Consider the following 19902-nt stretch of genomic DNA (forward strand, 5'->3'; position numbering starts at 1 on the left):
TGTATATATATCTATATATATATATAGATGTATATACATCTATATATATATATAGATGTGTATATATATATATATATCCCCATTACCCAGAAACTGTGTCCTGTCTCTTTCTAGGCAATGTTCCCCATCTCCTTCCCCAACTGTCACTAGGGAACTTTGTTTTTTTGTTGTTTTTTTTCTTTTAATTTTAAGATCCTAAATAAGATTATTACTGCCTGTTCTTAGATGTTGAAACATGGTGAACATTCTCAGTTTGCAACTTTTTTCTTGCTCTCAACATAATGTCTGTGAGATTAAACCTGATGTGTGCTTATGTCAATATTTTGTCCCCTTTTTTGTTGCTGAGTAATATTTGATTATATGAATGTAAAGCAATCTGTTTCTCCATTCTCCTCCGATGGATATTAGCTCTTTTGCATAGGGTTGTGGGAACTTAGTATTTTGTGGGGGAAGAAATAGGGAGGAGGAATACCTAGGGTTGAAATTCATAGGCATTTGAATTTGAATTTGGGTTGTTTCCAGTTTGGTCTACTATGAATAAAGTTTCTATGAACATTTTTGAACTAGTATTTTGTGGACATGACTGTTTTCTTGTTGTTAATATCTTGGTAAATACCTAGGAGTGGAATTGTTCATCATAGTATAAGTGTATGTTTAATTTTATAAGAAACTGCCAAACAATTATCTAAACAACCATAGCATTATACACTCTTGCCAGCAAGGCAAGAGAATTCCAGTTGCTCTACAACTGCACAAATATTTGCCTGTTATAATTTTAATTTTAACAATTGTAGTGGATGTATGATAGTGTTTAATTTACATTTTTCTGAAGACTAAAAGTATTTTGATCATGTTTTCATATAATCATAGTTCTCCCAATATCTTCTGTGCAGTATCTAAGTCTTTTGTTTCATGTTTAATTGTAAAGAATTTTTATTCTATTCATGTTAACATATTTTGTAAATGTAAATAAGGTAGATTGAAAGTGTTCCTTCAATCTTCCAAACCCTTACCAAGAGTCTGTCTAATTTCTCTATCAAATATGGACAGAGAAATGATAAAATTCTAAGTATAAATACAGATTTATGATATATTTCCCCAATTCTGTCAAATTTAAAGCTATATTATATATTACATAAAATATTTAAGATTTTTACATCATCTTGATGAATTGAAATTTTTTTATTATAAAATGTCCCTAGTATTCTGGTATTCAGAGAATGTTTTTTTTTTCTTAAAGTCTCCTTTTCAGGTTCGAATATACCACTTCATGTTTCTTTGCATTAATGTTTTCCTAAAATATATTTTTTTGTTTTTTTTCTTTTTAACTTTTAACGTAAATATTAGTGTAACATGTAACTGTTTTAAACAGCAGATTTGAGGCCCTTGCTCTTTCATCCAAGTTGATGGTCTCTTTTTTCTTTTCCTAGAAAATTAAGCAATTCATATTTAATCAGTTATTGAAAATAATGGATTTAATTAATGTCCTCAATATTTGTTTTATAATTGTCCCATCTATTTTTTTCTTTTTCTTCCTCTGCCTTTTTTAGTATTAAAGTATACTTTCTTTGTTGTTTAATTTTTCCTTTTTAAATATCATTTTATTTTCAGTAACATTTTTATCTTTATAGATCTATGTTTAAGTTTTTAAATATTGTGATAGGATTATAATATACACTTTCATATTATCACAGATACCTGTGACTTAATACCATTTTGTGTATGACATAAGAACATTGCAACAGTATGCTCCCATTTACTTACTTTGTTCTTTATGGAATGTTGTTTATTTCACTCTATGTCAGTTCTATGTTCCATAAGTTATTATTTTTTCTTCACATACTAATTGTTCCCTAAGTAAATTGGAAAAAAAAGGAAATTTTTAAAAATAATTTTCCATGTAGTCACAATTTATAATACTCTTCATTCCTTCCTAGATAAAGGTAACATTATCATCTCTTTAGCATAAAGCAAAATTTTAAAGCTATTTTTACATTAAGAATCTGCTGGTTGTAAATTCACTGACTTTATGATTCATTTATTTTATTTATTACTGTAGGATATTTTAAAGCAATAGGCTAATAGGTTATTTTTCTTCTTTCAGTATTTAAACATCTAATTTTATCATCCTCTGGCTTCTGTTATCTTTTGGCGAACATTAGTCTTAATATTTGTTTATTATTGCACACAAAACAAGTCACAGGGCCATGTCACAATCTTGAGTTAGAAAAATAGATTCTTCATAATAAGAAATGCTTCAAAATATTGTGGCCAGGATTTCTAATCCAAAACATTCTATATCCTGGACATAATTGTTTATATTAGTACCATGCACATGTGTGCTCACTGTCTTTTCCAAAAGTTTATCATAATACTACATGAAACATGATTAGGGTTCAGTACCTTATTATATAAAACATTTTCCAAAAATGGATGAGGCAATTCACATCTTGTTCAAGATTTGCAGTTTCTCATAAGCCTCAACTTAGAGACCTATGAAATAAAAATACCACCATACTCTAAAATCCCAAGAGTGAGGCAGGGACAAGATAATATCGAGAGCCACTTTTATTTAATAAACAGAAGAATGAAAGCATATACTACTCATTATTCCTCAGAAAATTTGAAACTTGCTCAGACTTATTTCTTCAGAGCCCAGGGAATGAAGAAGAGGCCTTTACTAGTGCCCAATTTGGCAACGTGGACTGTCCATCTTTGCTCTTGGATCATCATCTGAGTCATCTGTTCTTCCTTTCTATGAACTATGTTTCGTGTTTGCAGCTGGGAAAATTTATCAGCCTGATTCTTGCTTGTAGGTATTTAGTGAATTTGGCAAAATTTCCTGTTTGTTTGAAGTGAATGTATTTTGAAGTTTGGGTTGAAATGTGGTCAAGTTTTAATTGTATTATTCAAAATGTTTACACACTCACTAATTTTGCATTTGAGCTGTGTGTGTATGTGTGTGTGTCTGCATGTGTGGGCTACATGTATTCCAGCAATTACTTAACAATGTAAACTTTACTTAAAAAGACATTTTAAAATCTCTAATTATAGTTGAAGTTTTATCTATATCTTATGTTATAAAATTTTGTTCCAGAAATATGTAGACTATGTTACTAGGTAATTAGTTTTATGATGGTTATATTTAGTGTTAAATTGGTTGTTTTATACTTGTGAAATGCCCCTTCTCATCTCTATTAGTATTTCTTGTCTTAAATATAGACTTTACATGACATCAAGGATTCTTTTAGTTTAGAATTTTATATCCTTTTAGTGAGAATTTTACTAGAATCCTATTTTCTTCCCTTTTGTTAACAATACATTTGTTCACGTTTCTTGTGAGCGGCATATAGTTTTATAAAATCAATTCTGGGGCACTTGCGTGTCTCAGTCAGTTAAGCATCTGACTTTGATTCAGGTCCTGATCTCACAGCTTGTGAGTTTGAGCCCCGTGGCAGGCTCTGTGCTAACAGCTCACCACATTATCTTTATTGCTTGACAAAACCAATAATCATTTCAGGTTTTACAACATGCTTTTTATTTCTTTTTGAATTCCCATGCTTTCATATAATTATCATTCTGACAGAGTACCCTGTTTTCTAATTTTCTTATATTATATATATGCTGATGTTAAATTCTCTCAGTATTGTAAAAAAACTGTGCATTGATTTTTTTAACCTTTTTTTTTTTACTGTATGTTATTTTTACTGGATATAGAATTCTACATTGACAATAATTTTCTTTCATACTTTAAAAGATTGCTTTATGCTCTTATTATTAATATTCTTTCTATTCAGAGGTAAGTTCTCAGGCTTATTATTGGTCTTTGAAATGAATATATATAGATATGAACATAATATATAGAACATATATTTGTTTTCATATATACTAAGATACATAGTTTTCTTCATGTTTTCCCTCTTTGGTTGTTGTTAAATATCAGTTTTGGAAAATTGGTTTCCTAGTAATCTATCAAATATTAATATGGCATGCATTTCCTTCTATCCTATTGGAAGTCTATCTATAATAATATCCAAATTTTGCAATATTTCACACATGCCTAGAATTTATTGATTTATTTTTATCTATTATTCTTTGCTTCAACTTGAACAATTTATTCTTATATTTTCCAGTTCACTAATATTTGTTTTACTGTATTCATTTTGCTTCTAATTTTTGTTTCTGTATTTTTTTAATTCTAGCATTTCCATTATATTTTTAAAATTCTGATTTTTTAGCAAAATTCATTATTTTAAAAAAATATACTTTCTTAAAATATTAGCCATAGCTGTTTTATTTTTTCTCCAGTAAATTGGATTACCTATATGTATATCTATTTCTTTCATCTTTTCTTTATGTCTAACCATTTGGTTCAATGTTTTGGTAAATCTAGTAATTTATTTTTTATTTAATGTAAGACTTTGTGTCAAGTTACTTTCTTTCAGAGAAAATTTAATTCCTTTGGATGAAGTCATCATCCTTCAGAGACAATTTAATTCTTTTTGCAGATGGGTACAAAAGTAGGAGATTACCTTGAGGGTATTACTAATATTTCCTTTACTTATATGGCATATTCAAATACCTCACACATCTCAGTTGAAAGTCTGAAGTGTTACTGGGGCCCTTTGTACTTGCAAGATTGAATTTGCAGGATTTGTTGTTGTCTTAGTATTGTATGAATGCTGGAATCTATACTTGATGTTATATTTGGTTAGCAAATACTTGAGGCCACTTTTAGGCAACAAGCTTGAGCGATGGAAACCTGAGTAAGATAAAATGGTCCATGGTGACCTCTCAGCTGAATGCAAACAGGCAATGCAAACAGGCTCACTTAATGTGGCCCACCTAGAAATATCCATGCCCTAACTGACTAATTACAAACAGGCACAGTTCATAAGATTACCAAAAAAAGGGGAAATTCCATAAATTCCCATACTCCTTCACTCTGCCCTATAACTGTAGTCCCTCACCATTGCCTTATTGCAGGCAGTTTCTCTTCTGTTGTCCTGTCTGCCATCCATGAGGTGTATCCAGTAAACTTCAGTCTCCTTTGTCCTGACTCTGGGGAATTCTTTCATTGCCCACACCACTGTCTTCCATCCAACTGGACTGCCTCCATCTGATTAGGAGACACATCACAAATATGTTAACTTTCTTGGAGATTTTACCATTTATGTGCAGCATATTATCCACCATATATTTGCTACAGAGTGTGTACTTTAGAATATATACCCATATATCCTGATATTTATGGTAATCTTAGCTAAATTTTTGCTGCATAACTGATTAAAAAAAGAAAAATAATATACCCATACAGTTTCAGATTCTAAGGAGTTTATACTCTCCAAAACAGTCAATTCAATATGTGATTTGTACTCTTTTGAAATGTTCTTTTTAAAATGATAACTACATGATAATTACTTATGTGTATATATTTATACCCTTTCAAAGAAAACTGGATAGGAAATGATCATTTATTTTTTGAGAGATATTAAACCATTCTTCCATAATATATATTAGTTATGTCTATGGAAAGTTAATTCTATTCTTTTTTTTTTTTAATGTTTTTTATTTTTTTCTAGGAGAGAGAGAGAGAGAGACAGCGTGAGCAGGGGAGGGTTAGAGAGAGAGGGCGTCACAGACTGAAACAGGCTCCAGGCTCTGAGCTGGCAGTCAGCACAGTTAATTCTATTCTTCAATGGACTTTTTCATTATCTATAACAGTGTGTGTGTGTGTGTGTGTGCGCGCGCACAGGTGCTTGTGTAAATAGTTTACCATGGATGCGATTAGAAAGGTCTGGATTTACATTTCTTTGAGTTTTTTCCAATTCATTGTAACTAAAATATGTCAGGAAAATGTACTAGGTGAACAAAAGAATTGTAGAAGCTAATGGTAAGTATATAGATTTAAAAATATATATTGCCATATTATTCTTGCCCCTGAGCTTAACAAAATATTTTGGATGCAGTTTATGGGAGAAAATTAGTTCTTACATCTGATATTAGATGCAATAGTTATGGAAATTTTCTCCTTGGATAGCTCCTTTCTCATTCAGCACCAAATTACCATTATCATAACAGCTGTGTCAGCTAGCCAGAGTTCTTCTTAAAGCAAATGGGAGTTATGCAATCTTTCACCCACTGTCATGCAAGATAAAGTACAATCTCATAATAATGCCGAAGTTCTACATAAAAACCAATTACATAGCAGTGGCCCATCTATTGATGAAGATTGTATTAAAACTTAACAAGAAGTAGTCAAGTTTTACATTTCCAGATTGGAATGAATGTGAACTAACAACATGATGCAGATTAAGAAGTAAATTTATATAGCATGGAAAGACAGACATGCTATACTAGAGGAATATTTCGGAAACATTGAAAAAAATTGTTACATAAAAATGGTGAGCTAATTAAAATTAGGAATATGGTGCACATACATACATGCGTAATGCAAAAGAGGTCATCTGTGCTCTTCAGTATTATTTAAAATAGTTGATTCCAAATTGGTCCGATATATTACATAATTATAATAGCTTACAAATAAGTCCGTATTTATCATTTCACTTAGTCTTCAGATAGAAAAGACAGAGTAATATAATTTTCTAAACCCTAAATATTATTTATGTCAATTTAAAATCATAATATGATATTGGCAAATTATCATGATTCATGAAAATAAGTAATTTCATATGTTGGTCTTCATGTTCAGTGAATGAAAATGTTTTAGATATTTGCAAAGTCTCCTAAGTATTAGGAATTTCAACTTTTGGATTTTTACATATGTTGCAAATAGGATTTTTTCTAATTTTGTTTTAATTATTGATAATGAATTTTAGTAGTTCACTTTTTTTAAAAAGAAAAAATATGGAGTTTTCTCTTGAAGTTTGGCAACATAAATATCCTGTTAATGATCCTGCTTAAAATTTCTTTAAATGTAGAGATGAGCTTGCAGTTATATTCAAATTAATTAGATGGCAAAAGCAAAGAAAACATAGGTATTTGAATATAGAGAAATGCCTTGCAGACATCTATAATCCTGGTTGTTTGGGACTGGTTTTCAGTAACTATGTTTCAGAGACAAAGCTCAGGACTTGTTCTAGTGGAAGTTCCAAAGAATACCTCACATAATGCTGGACTATAAAGAACTCTAGTTCTTATGAGTCAACTAGAAATACATTCATTCCTCAAAGAGACAGCAAAGAAAAATTATCTGTTTAAAAACCTGATACTGAGGGACTAGCTCAGTCAGTTAAGCATCTAACTACGGCTCAGGTCATGACCTCGTGGTTTGTGGATTCAAGCCCCATGTTGGGTTCTGTGCTGACTGTTCAGAGCCTAGAGCCTGGTTCAGATTCTGTCTGTCTATCACTCTCTCTCTCTCAAAAATACATAAACATTAAAATAATTCAAAACTTGATCCTGAGCTTAAAAAGAAAAAAATAACTTCATAAAATTAATAGAAATGGCATTCCCCTGTGGGATCTTATACTTTAAATTTATTATAGATAAAATTGTGTATTTGGTTAAACATACACTTTTAAAATTTTTTATGCTGTACTTTCTCTTAATTTTTTTTAACCATATGGCTACTATCTTTGCTTGGTTTCTTAGAAACCCTTTCCCAACTCCAGAGAGAGATTAATCATTTTAAAGTGTGATTCTGGTTTCTTTTTATATTTGCTTTTTTAATCCACTGGAATACCAATTGAAGTTTGGCATGTGGAAAGAGTTTAGCTTTGATTTTCCACAATCATTTTTTATAGATTATTATGCTTTCATGTGTTATGAAAATGTATGTGTATGGTAAGTTAAGGAGTATTGCCAAGCAAATATTTAGTGTTCTTTCTAATCAGTTCTATGTATTTTTGAAAATTTTGTCTGTAAGTACTTTGCACTTAAGACTAATGTCTTTTTTTTACCTAGAATTTGGAGGTTTCAAGCAAGACATTTATTTGTCTATTTTTTTATTGTACCCTGATACGATACAGTACAATACTTTTTACTTCTTGGTTTATTTGTTGTTTTGTTTTGTTTGTTGGAGGGTAAAATAAATATATCCCTGTTTCTTTTTTTTTTTTTAAAGGTATTTAATGCTAGACTGTTAACACATGATTTTGTGGTAGAGTCACCTCCCTAAGAATGTGGTAAGAAAAGACCTCAAGATAAGGGAAGGCAACCTGGTTATGTGCATATGTGATATCCCTCATGACCCTGTAACATGAGACTACCCAATCAGACTGTATGTCTATGGGTTACCCATATATGGGAGACAGAGATGTAGAAATGCATAAAAGGCTACACCATGAAGTGTTTGGGGCTCAATTTTTGGGGTATGAACCCAACTGAGCCCGTGCTGGCACAAATAATAAACTTCCTGGAAAGAAAAGCCTCAGTGTCACAACTTCTGTGGGAGAAACCTGCTACAGTTTATTATTGTTTTATTATATTTAGTTTGTAGTCAATAATATAAAATAAATTTTTGATGTTTTGTTTTGTTTTTCTATCTTTATTTCTTTATTATTGGTGATAATGCCATGATGCTTTTTTCTTTTTGTTGATATATAATTGATCATCATTTCCATTTATTTTTGTGAGTTATTGTTTTATTCTTTTGCAGACAAAGTATAGTTGATTTGCTTTACTATTATTTTTTATCCAGTCTATAAATCTTCTATATGGACATCTTATTTCATTATCTTTCTATTAATGCTTCATTGTTGTTTTTCTTGGTTTCCATATCTTACAATAACCAAACTCACGTGTAATTTATTTTAAAAAATAGATATAGGGGCACCTGAGTGGTTCGGTCAGTTATGCATCCAACTCTTGATCTCAGCTCATGTCTTGACCCCCAGGGCCATGAGTTTATGCCCCACATTGGGCTTCACACTGGGGATGAAGTTTGCTTAAAAAAATACATGTGGTATAGTGTAGATTAGAAGACGTGCAGTTACCTTAAGGAAAATGTGACTATTTTTAATGTAATAGTTCAATGACTATTATTTGAATATTTGTAAGTTACTTAAAGACAGACTATTTTTACATTTTAACTGAGATTATAGCTAGTTCATTTACTGTAAAGTATTTAATACCTATTTTAAATTTATTTACATGTAAAATATGTCATAATTTTCTAGTTGGCAACTAAGGAACATGAGTATTTTTCATGGCAGTAATACTCATTACATGGATGAATGCAATGATCAATTGTCAGAGAGGAAGATCTTTCTCTGCCATATGGAGGAGAGAACTCCTACATTGAGGAGAGAACTTTGCCTTATTTATTTATTTATTTATTTATTTATTTATTTGAGTGTATGTGTGTGCACAAGCTGGGGAGAGGCTTAGAGAGAAGGAGAGGGAAAATGCCAAGCAGGTTCCACATTGTCCGCATGGAGCCCAACGTGGGGCTTAAACTCTTTGACCATAAGATCATGACATGAGCTTAGGAACGGTGAGATCATGATCAAGAGTCAGATGCTTAATCAACTGAGCCACCCAGGTGCCCCTGCCCTATGGTTTTTCTAGCTGAACTTAGAATCAAATTGACATAAAATAGATTAACAGGAGGAAAATCAAATTGAATAGGCATATGTACAGAGAATCTGCACAGACATGAAATTCCAAAAACAAGAAGGCAACAAACAGGAAGCTTAGATAAGGAAAAGGGTAGGGCTAGGTCACAAAGGAGAGAAAATTCACTAGCCAGAAGGTAAAACGGGATGTTTGGAGTAAAACAAGTTTGCTCTATTAGGCAGACAAGTTACTTGATAAACAGGAGCCTCTATTAATAGCTCTTTATGTTACAGGCTCTTTCCAATGTAAATTTAAGCCCTTATGGGTAATCCAGAGAGCTTTTCCCTGCATCTTTTCAATTTTTATTACTTTTAACTTGAAATAATCTTTATGCCAAAATGTCACATTTTGGGGTATCTCATCCTGCACCCCTTCACAATCAAATGAGGATCTATTTTGCACTTAATAAGTTGTTTCCATACTGTACAAAAACTGTTCGTATTGAGAGAGGTAAAACCTACAGATTATATCCTTCACTGCATTACAAAAATAATGAGAAAAATAACTTATGTAAAGCTATTAGTGTTTAAAACCAGACTCTAAATAGATTAAATGTTTTTGTATTGGGGTTGGGGTTACGGACCAGAAATGATGTTAAATTTCAAACAAGAAAGAACACAACCTTGAGGAGAGAATGCACTTCAGTAAGATTCATGAAATGTCCGCTTAACTCAAAGAACAGGTGAAGAGTAGATGCTCATTTTATAACACCTTTGAGTTATTTAGCACACTCTTCTTCAAACAGCTTTTCTTTCTCTACATGACTTCCTATGAGGGAAGAAAGGACAATCTTTATCCTTGTATACTAATAAGACTAAAATAATATCTACAGGACAATTACATCAATACTAAATATTAGGTATTATAAGTAAAAATAAATTATGAATTTTAATAAGTTTATAATGTTTTAATTTTCATCAATAATGAACTCTAAAATGGCATGAAAATATCTTGACATTTATTTATATTAATGATCTGTCCTTCTATAAAATTTATATTCATTTAGATGAGAAGTGATTTCTTGACATTCTTATAATTCATATATACCATAGCTTAAAATATCAACAATAATATACTCTTCTTATTAAGAACAGAATGTCTAGTTTATTCCAATATGATTGGCATTGGTAGTTGACATAAATGAAAACTGTTTCTTCTTTAAATGTTCTTGGCCGGATGGTTGCGTGGAAGTTTAGGAACATGATCATCTGTTACCCTTATAAACATTAAAACAGCAAGAGCACATCTGAAGTTGAAGGAAAAAATTGCATTTTCAATCAGTGTCTTGTGAAAGTAATTAGAAGTTCTGTCTGAGAAAGCAAATCAATAAAAACTATATGTAATACCCTATTTACCGCACTTCTCTGAGGGTTTGCTTTTTTTTTTTTTACTGCAGTAAACTGGGGGATAATAAATACAATTTAAAAAAAAGCTATATATATTTTTAGTCGTAAGTACTCCCAAAGTAAATTTTACATGGAACAAAAAAATGAGGAGTATTATTAGGTTCATCAGGATAATCTAGATTCAATATCTATAGCTTATTTTTTTAATGTTTATTTATTTTCAGAGAGAGAGTGAGCACACATGAGATAGATCAGGGGAAGGGAAGAGAGAGTGGAGACAGAGAATCCCAAGCAGGCTCTGTACTGTCAGCACAGACCTCAGCACACAGGGCTCACTCTCAGAAACTGGGAGGTTATAACGTAAGCCTAAATCAAAAGATGGACGCTTACCCAACTGAGCTATCCAGGTCCCCTAGAGTTCATTTTTGTATCCTAGTGCTTCTCAAGGTAACTGGCAAAAACTTGGGCTTTCTTTTTTTTTAATTTTTTTTAATTTTTTTAAATTTTTAAAAATTTTTTAATGTTTATTTTTGAGAAAGAGAGAGAGAGCAAGAGTTGGGATGGGACAGAGAGACGGAGAGACACAAATATGAAGCAGGCTGTCAGCACAGAGCCGGATGTGGGGCTCAAACAGAATGTGACCTGAGCTGAAGTTGGACAGTTAACTGACTGAGCCACCCAGGCATCCCAAGACTTGGGTTTTCCATAGTAGTCTCTTAAAATTATACTTAACTGAGAGTAAAGAAATATTCGGAATAATCTATTAAAATATAGTCATTCTATGATTAAATTGTTAGATTAATAGACAACCATATGATGTTATTACAAAACTGAAATGAGTAAAATCTGAGGGATTATCTGTTTAATCTTTCATCCATAATCTGACCTGATCCATTGCTTATTTATGGCAATTTAAATAAAAATAAATAATTTGCTATCATAACTGTGGAAGATATAAATAAGGATAAGAGAGGTAGCTTTGAGGAGAAAGCTTTCCATTTCCAATAATCTTTTAAGTAAAACTTAAATACACTTTTTTTCTTTTACATCACTAAAAGTTGTTCCACAATTAAATGACTGATGAATAAAAGTTGCCATTTTGTTTTTATCTATAACATGGATGTCAAATCAATAATTGTTTTTAATGTGTATATAATTATGTTAAAAATAAATATGTTCAAATACTGTTTTGTACTTACCAACAAAACCCAACCCTTTAGATTCAATCTGAACCAAATAATGATATCCAGGAAAGTCTAACAGTCGTCTATAGTTTATATATATATACATATATACATTAAATGTTTTTAATGTTTATGTATTTTTGAAAGAGAGAGACAGAGTGCAAGCAAGAGAGAGGCAGAGAGAAAGGGAGACACAGAATCCAAAGCAGGCTCCAGGCTCTGAGCTGTCAGCACACAGCCCAACGTGGGGCTCGAACTCATAAACCATGAAATGATGACCTGAGCTGAAGTCAGATGCCTAACTGACTGAGCCACGCAGGTGCCCCTGGTTTTTTATATTTTTAAATGAAATTCAGAAATAATGCAGAAAATAGAAAACACATTAAAAAGAAAAATGAAAATATCAGACAAGGTTCATATTTAGTAATCATTTGGCTTCAACAGAAACCCTTAGTTTCAATTGCAAGGCCTCTAATTTGTAATATCTAACTAGTTCCATAAGAGTGTGGAAAAAGCATTTTCCTCCTACAAGTAGATTATATGTCAATGGAATAAATATAATATAATTCATATAATGTTTTAAGTAAGATACATGAATTTCAATTAATGGTTGTACTAGATCCAGTTTTAGTGATATAATATTAAAATGCATTTTAATAGAAGAGGAGAAATCTGATATATTTTCAAACTCTATATTCCTAAATGAAATTTATCTTTCAGAGCAAATTTAAATTCATAGCAAAATTGAAGGGACAATATTGAAATTTCCTATATATCTCCTCCCCACACATGTGCACAGCCTCCCCACTATCAAAATACTGCACCAGAGTGGTGCATTTCATATAATTAATAAACCCATATTGATAGATTATTATCACCCAAAGTCTGGTTTATCTTAGGGTCCACTCTTGGAGTTATCCATTCTGTGGGTTTTGGTAAATGTATAATGACATGTATACACCATTATAGTACTATACAGAGTAGAATCACTACCCTAAAAATCCTCTGTTTTCTCCCTGCTCCACAAGCTCTGACACTTGATTGTTTTACAATGTCTCTAGTTTTGCCTTTTCCAGAATGTCATTTATTTTTAATCATACAGTGTATAATCTTTTGAGAATGGCTTTGTAATTGGCATTTAAACTTCCTCCATGTCTTTTCATTGTTGATAGCTCTGTTCTCTTTTGCACTAAATAATATTCTGTTGTCTGAATGTACCATCATTTATCCATTTACCTACTGAAGGACATATTGGCTGATTTCAGGTTTTGACAATTATGTATAAAGCTGTTATAAACATCTGTGTGAGGTTTTTATGTGGACATATGTTTTTCAACTACTTTGGGTAAATACCAAGAAACACAAATACTAGATTGTATGCTTAGTTTTGTCTTCCAAAGAGACTGTGTCATTTTGTATTCCACCAGAATTATATGAGAGTTCCTGTTGCTCCTCATCCTCACCAGCATTTGGTGTTGATAGTATCCTAGGATTTGGCCATTCTAATAGGTGTGGATGGTATCTCATGTTGTTTTAATTTGCATTTCCTCGTGGCATAGAATGTAGAGCACCTTTGGATATGCTTATCTGCCATGTGTATATCTTCTTTAATAGATGGCTGTTGGGGTGCCTGGGTGGCTCCGTCGGTTAAGTGTCCACTTCGGCTCAGGTCATGGTCTCGTGATTTGTGGGTTTGAGCCTGGCATCAGGTTCTGTGCTGGCAGCTCAGAGCCTGGAGCGTGTTTCAGATTCTGTGTCTCCCTCTCTCTCTGTCTCTGCCCCTCCCCTGCTCAGGCTCTGTCTCAAAACTAAATAAAAACGATAAAAAATGTTTAAAAAATAGATGTCTGTTTAAATTTTTGGCCCATTTGAGGTTGTTTGTTTTCTTATTGTTGACTTTTAAGCTCTCTTTGTATACTTTGGATAAAAGTCCTTCGTCAGATAAGTTTTTTGCAAATATTTGTCTCCAGTGTGTGGCCTGTCTTCACATTCCCTGGACAGTGTCTTTCACAGAGCAGAAGTGTTTAATTGTAATGAAATCCTGGTTATCCATTACTTCTTTCATGAACTGTGTCTTTGGTGTTTCATTGACCATATATTTTATATGTGGTTCATATATATAGTCATGTGCAATCATATATGTTAAATTCATGCAATTTCTTTTACATTTATGTTTCACAGTATTTTAAATGTACAATGATATACTAATTTAAACATATAATTTAAAATGTGCCATGAGTGAAAAAAATAACACATAAAATGTATGTTATATACATTTTATATAATTACTATAGACCACATAATATGATACATAATAAACATAACATAAATAATAAAAATATAAAAGTATAGGGGCACCTAGGTGGCTCCGGCAGTTGAGCATCTGACTCTTGCCTTCAGCTCAGATCATGATCTCACCCATTGTGGACTCGAGCCCCACATCAGGCTCTGTGCTGAGAGCATGGAGCCTACTTGGGATTCTCTGCCTCGCCCTCTGCCCCTTCCCCACTCATGCTCTTTCTCTCTCTCAAAATGGATAAATAAGCATTAAAAACTGTTTTATTAATCAATAAAATACCTTTTGTGTATAGTAGCTGTAAGTGATGGATAGCTGTGTTTTCTGTGTAGGGTTGCTCCATTACACATCTTGTTTCTTATTCTCATATTTATGGCCAGTTCCTTTCTACTTTTTAATTTTCTCTCTCCTATTCAAAACACATAATACTACCTTAATAAATAATCAATAACTATTTTAGGCTTAATATAACTTTATAAGGGAAGTATGATCCTGTGTGAGTTTTACTGCAGTAATTACTTACCCATAGAAGGTCCTAGGATACCAACAGTCCCTCTCCAAATGTGGAAAAGCCTGGAGAAAAGTTTGGTGGTAATATGGAACTATGAATAATGTTTGTAAGAGAAAGGGAGGAAGAAAAAGAATAGAATAGAGGAACAGAAAGCAAGTTGCAGTGATATATTCAGGTCATAAAATATCTCTAATTTAAAAACGAAAATTTGTTTAATCACATTTTTAGTGTATTCCTTTCACCTAAATAATAAACTCGAAGAACAATGTTTAATATGCTATGAATTATTTAATTTGTATCCTGCCTTCAATGGTAGGTATATTATGAGCAGTATGCCAAAATATTTGTCCTGCAACAACAACAACAAAAAAGCCATTGTATGGTTTTTGATTGTTAATGTGAATATTCATAACATTTTCTCACCTAGCTTTAATAGCATTCACTTAACTTTATCAAACACCTCCACTACAAAACACTAACTCCAATCTTCCAAGTAAAACTTATTTTCTGTCTCTCTTACTCTTCTCTCACTATTTCTTGACTTAATGGTAGTATCGAATTATTTCCACACAATCTTTTCCATAACTCTATTTGCTCCATTCTACTGTTATTTTCCAACAAGATCTCACAATTCCTCACTTCAACTCTCTTTACTTAACTTTCAACCCTCTTGCTTTCCAGATAACCCATCAAGTGAGGGTGAAACCTGAATTAATCTAGTACTATGCCCATGTTTTTCACTTGGAAGTATAAAATCACTTGGTTATTCATGATTTGTACCAATGTTTTGTAGTTGTTTCAGAGTCTCCCTATGTGACCTAAGTTTGCTTCTTTGCACATTCTCCATGGTAAAACATTCAGAGATTTGCCACTTTCCTGAAATCTCTAGCATTTGTTGCCTCTCACTCTGAGAAGATCTTCAAATAGGATATACTGTACAATCATAAACATTCAAGGAAAATTATTAAAGGACTAAAAAATAGAAAAAATATCCCTTAGGCCTCTTTTGAACATTAGTCATGACTATCCTCAATACTTGCTAAATTTAACATTTTACTAAATTTTGATGAAGAAACAATAGTAAATTCAGGCTACTATGATGAAGAAGATAGTTTGTAAGACTAGAATTTAATACTTTTCAGTATTTTAGGTGAACTAGTCACTAGAAATAAGTTATGGCATTTTTATGATTAATAATTTTGTTTTGAACTGATTTTATTCAAAATATTTATTTCCTATTTTTCTTTGTGGTGCTTACTCTAAAGTTACTTGAGTTTTCCTTTCAGAAATTGAATTTGAGTACTTTATATCTGTAGATATTTAAAACAAAAGTGTTTAAAGATGTTGGCTATTCAGGGCACTTGAGTGGTTCAGTCAGTTAAGTACCTAACTCTTATGTTTGCTCAGGTCATGATCTCATTGTTTTGTGAGTTGGAGCCCTGTATCAGGTTCTGTGCTGTTGGTGCAGAGCCTGCTTGGGATTCTGTCTCTCTTCTCTCTGCCCAGCACTTGCTTCTTGTGCTCTCTCTCTCTCCCTCTCTCTCTCTCAATATAAATAAATAAACTTTAAAAATTTTGGCTATTCAAAAATTTGCATTGCTTGATTCTAAAATCATATAACTTAATAAGACTTTAAAGAAATGTATAATAGTTTAACTTTAAAAAATGTATGGCAGTCTCATAAGAAAAATATATACATAAGTAGTTGAATTTCAATGTTGACTTCTACAATACTGAAATCTTTTTAGCTAGAAATGATGTTTTGCAAATACTTAGGGTAAAGAATTTCATGGGGATGGTTTTGATAATTAAGCATTTTGTAAATATAGCACAAACACTGTGATTCATTGTGCTATCTATAAAACATTTTGATTTTCCAATCTCATAGGGAAGTAAAAGGATTTATAAAGGACTATAAAATGTTTTGACTGTTCTCACAGAGAGTATACTTTTCAACTTCACCAGAAATTGTACATAGTGGACACTGAATTGAAACTGAAATTTTGAAGGCATCATAATTCCTGGGTGCTTCCTTTGTTTGGAGAAAATTGTTTAACATTTTTATGCTTAGCTTTCCTGATCAATAAAACAAGAATAGAACAATGTATCCATAGTTTCTTGACTGTCTAATAAAAGTGCCATGTAAAATATTGAAGATGATTTGAGCTTTAGGAAATCCAAGGATTTGCTTTCTTTCCATAGTGAAAAATATTTGAAAAATTAATGAGATGAAACTATTCAGAATCAATAATATCCTCAATGCACATACTGCAAAGCAGTTTTTCTTTTAATATAATTTAAATTGTTCCCCTTTGTCATACATAGAAGTTTCAGAGACTTTTTTTGGAAATCAGCATCAGCTAGTGAAATTGCTAAAAGATCTGTGAAAGTCATCACATCATTTGTGGAAAAGGGAAGATTTTTCTTCTACCTATAAGATTCTATTCCCCCATCTGCTGGTATAATTTCGCTATCAGAATCCAAAGCACCATAATGCCAAGAGAATTGGCACAACATAAAATTATTTTAAAATTGATTTTAAATTAAAAGACAGTGTGAATGAGAAAGAAGAAGAGAGAGAACAAGTTAGCTATTGCTGCTTAAGAAGTTACTTCCTAAAGTCAATGGTTTAAAATAGCAACCATCTTATTCACAGAGCTGTATATCAGTGAGTGTTAGCAGACACAGATTGACTTGGATGGACTGAACTGGTCTTTACTCCAAAATTTAGCTTGGGTGCAAACCCACACAATACGACCTTTATGTTCATTTATTCAGCGAGCATATTCTTTTCATGACAATGTGGAGCATAAGAAAGCAAGAGGAAACATACATATTTTTCTAAGCCCTAGATTTAGAATTGAAACAATCTTAGTTTCTGTTCATAGGTCTCATGGATGAACACAATGTCAAATGATAAGAAAGTACATTCTACGTTTATGGAAAAAATAAAGAGAATTCTGGGTAGAAGATGCAGAGGTGAAGTTAACAATTCAGTTTTTCAAAGGCTCTAATAATGAGAATGAGAGCAAAACTAAAAGAGTCATTATTATTGTTATAGGTAATAATACTGTTACCATTCTTCTCTGTACTGATAGACGAGTGGCATGTAGCATATACATCATAATAATGATGGATAGCTAACACAAAAGTTAGAAAGTAGATATTTCCTTCCTCGTTTGGTTATCATATTAATGATTCTCTCAAAGAAACATGTATAACTGAAAAATGCTACAGAGGGCAGGGATCAAGTTACTTTGGGAAAGGTAAGCAAGAATTTCCTTAGTCTGGGATACCAGTTTTGGGACTACTTAGCATGGAAATTATCCATTCCCAAAACAAAAAGTGGACTTTGTGAATCTCCCCTAGAAGAATAGACTCTTGGTGAAGATGTCTGGACATTCTTGATATAAGATACATCATGTGAGTAGGGCATGGTGGGTTGATTGATGGTTTTATGTCCTGGCAGGGGAAAGGTCAGTTATTCTTCTGAGGAATTTTCCCACTAGTTCTCAACTACCTGCCTAGTTCTGGTCTATGCATATCCTCGCCACATTCCCAGGTAAGATAAATAACTTATTAAATTATGTATTAGGTTTAATATCACAATGAAAACCCAAGAAAATTTTGACAACTTTTTTTATAGCTACTCATCAATCTAGATTTTTATACTCTACTAAATTTAAAACAATAGATTTCTTTCTCTTCTGCAATACACACTGCTTTATCTACTCAAAGGCTGTGCTATCTTCTTTTAAAACACTAATGTTTTCTTGTGTTTTTAAAATAAGTATGTGACTTCATTGAATATCTCCAAGCACAGGTATCATTACTTATGCAGAAGTCATCCTACTGGGTGTATATTTTATCTCAAGCTTCTGACATTGTTCTCATTTAGGTTGGTAATCTGCCTATAATGAAAAGAATGAAGTTAAACTGGGACTATTTCTCATCAACAGTATTTTGATAGACTGTTCTGCTCTACACATCTATGTAGGTTTAATTGTTCATGTTGAACAATTGCTGATGAAATAGTTTTTGCTCTTTGTTTTCCTTGTTTACCAGATTAAGAAATTACATTTACCCTATAAAACTGTAAGTTGACCATGCCCAGCTATAAACACTTGTCATAATTATGACTGATCTTAGAAAACCTGAAACAAAATAGCAAAATGGACATCTCGTATTTGACTTCTCTATGTTCTTTCTGGAACATAGAGCAATGACTAAGGTCCTAGTTTGTCCCTTATATAAATTTAAATGTAACATATAGCAAAAATACTTCCTACTCTATTTCAAAAAAAATGGTTAAGCACATTTCTTTTTTTTTTTTTTTAATGTTTTTATTTATTTCTAGGAGAGCTCGAGAGAGAGAGAGACAGCGTGAGCAGGGGAGGGTCAGAGAGAGAGGGAGTCACAGACTGAAACAGGCTCCAGGCTTCGAGCTGGCAGTCAGCACAGAGCCCGAAGCGGGGCCTGAACCCACGAACCGCGAGACCATGACCTAAGCAAAAGTCGGACGCTTAACCAACTAAACCACCTAGGCACCCCTGTTTAAACACATTTCTTAAAGGAGGACTTAGTTGTTATTCTCTGTATGTGAATTATAGACCAAATTAAAGAATATACTGGGATAATTATTAAATTAAATGATTATTGAATTTGTGTGTGAATTTTAAATTCTTAAAAGGATAATGCCATGTCTTATATTTCTTCACAACATGAACTGCTGGGAATAAAACATTTCAATGATAGAGCAAACGTAAGCTTATATCTTACAGATAGTGTTATCAAAGAGGCAAAGAGAATTAGCTTTTTAGGTGTGCCTGCATGGCTCAGTCCATTAAGCATCTGACTCTTGGTTTAGGCTCAGGTCATTATCTCATGGCTCATGGGTCTAAGCCCTGCATCAGGCTCCACGCTGACAGTGTGGAGCCTGCTTGGCATTCTCCCTCCCTCTCTCTCTGCCCCTCCCCAACTCATGCT

General features: G+C 32.4%; 1 long non-coding RNA gene across 2 annotated transcripts in view; it reads left to right on the top strand.

Moving 5' to 3' along the window:
• Positions 1 to 19532, top strand: part of LOC144226836 (uncharacterized) — a 165882-nt gene extending 146350 nt beyond the window's left edge. For both annotated transcript variants that reach the window (XR_013333753.1, XR_013333754.1), the window contains exons 4-5: positions 18386 to 18478; positions 19274 to 19532. This is a non-coding gene — a long non-coding RNA (uncharacterized LOC144226836). The remainder of the gene's footprint in view (positions 1 to 18385; positions 18479 to 19273) is intronic.
• The last annotated feature ends 370 nt before the right edge of the window (positions 19533 to 19902 follow it).

Source organism: Crocuta crocuta, unplaced genomic scaffold (genome assembly GCF_008692635.1).
Source record: "Crocuta crocuta isolate KB4526 unplaced genomic scaffold, BGI_CrCroc_1.0 scaffold33, whole genome shotgun sequence".
Classification (NCBI taxonomy): Eukaryota; Metazoa; Chordata; class Mammalia; order Carnivora; family Hyaenidae; genus Crocuta; species Crocuta crocuta.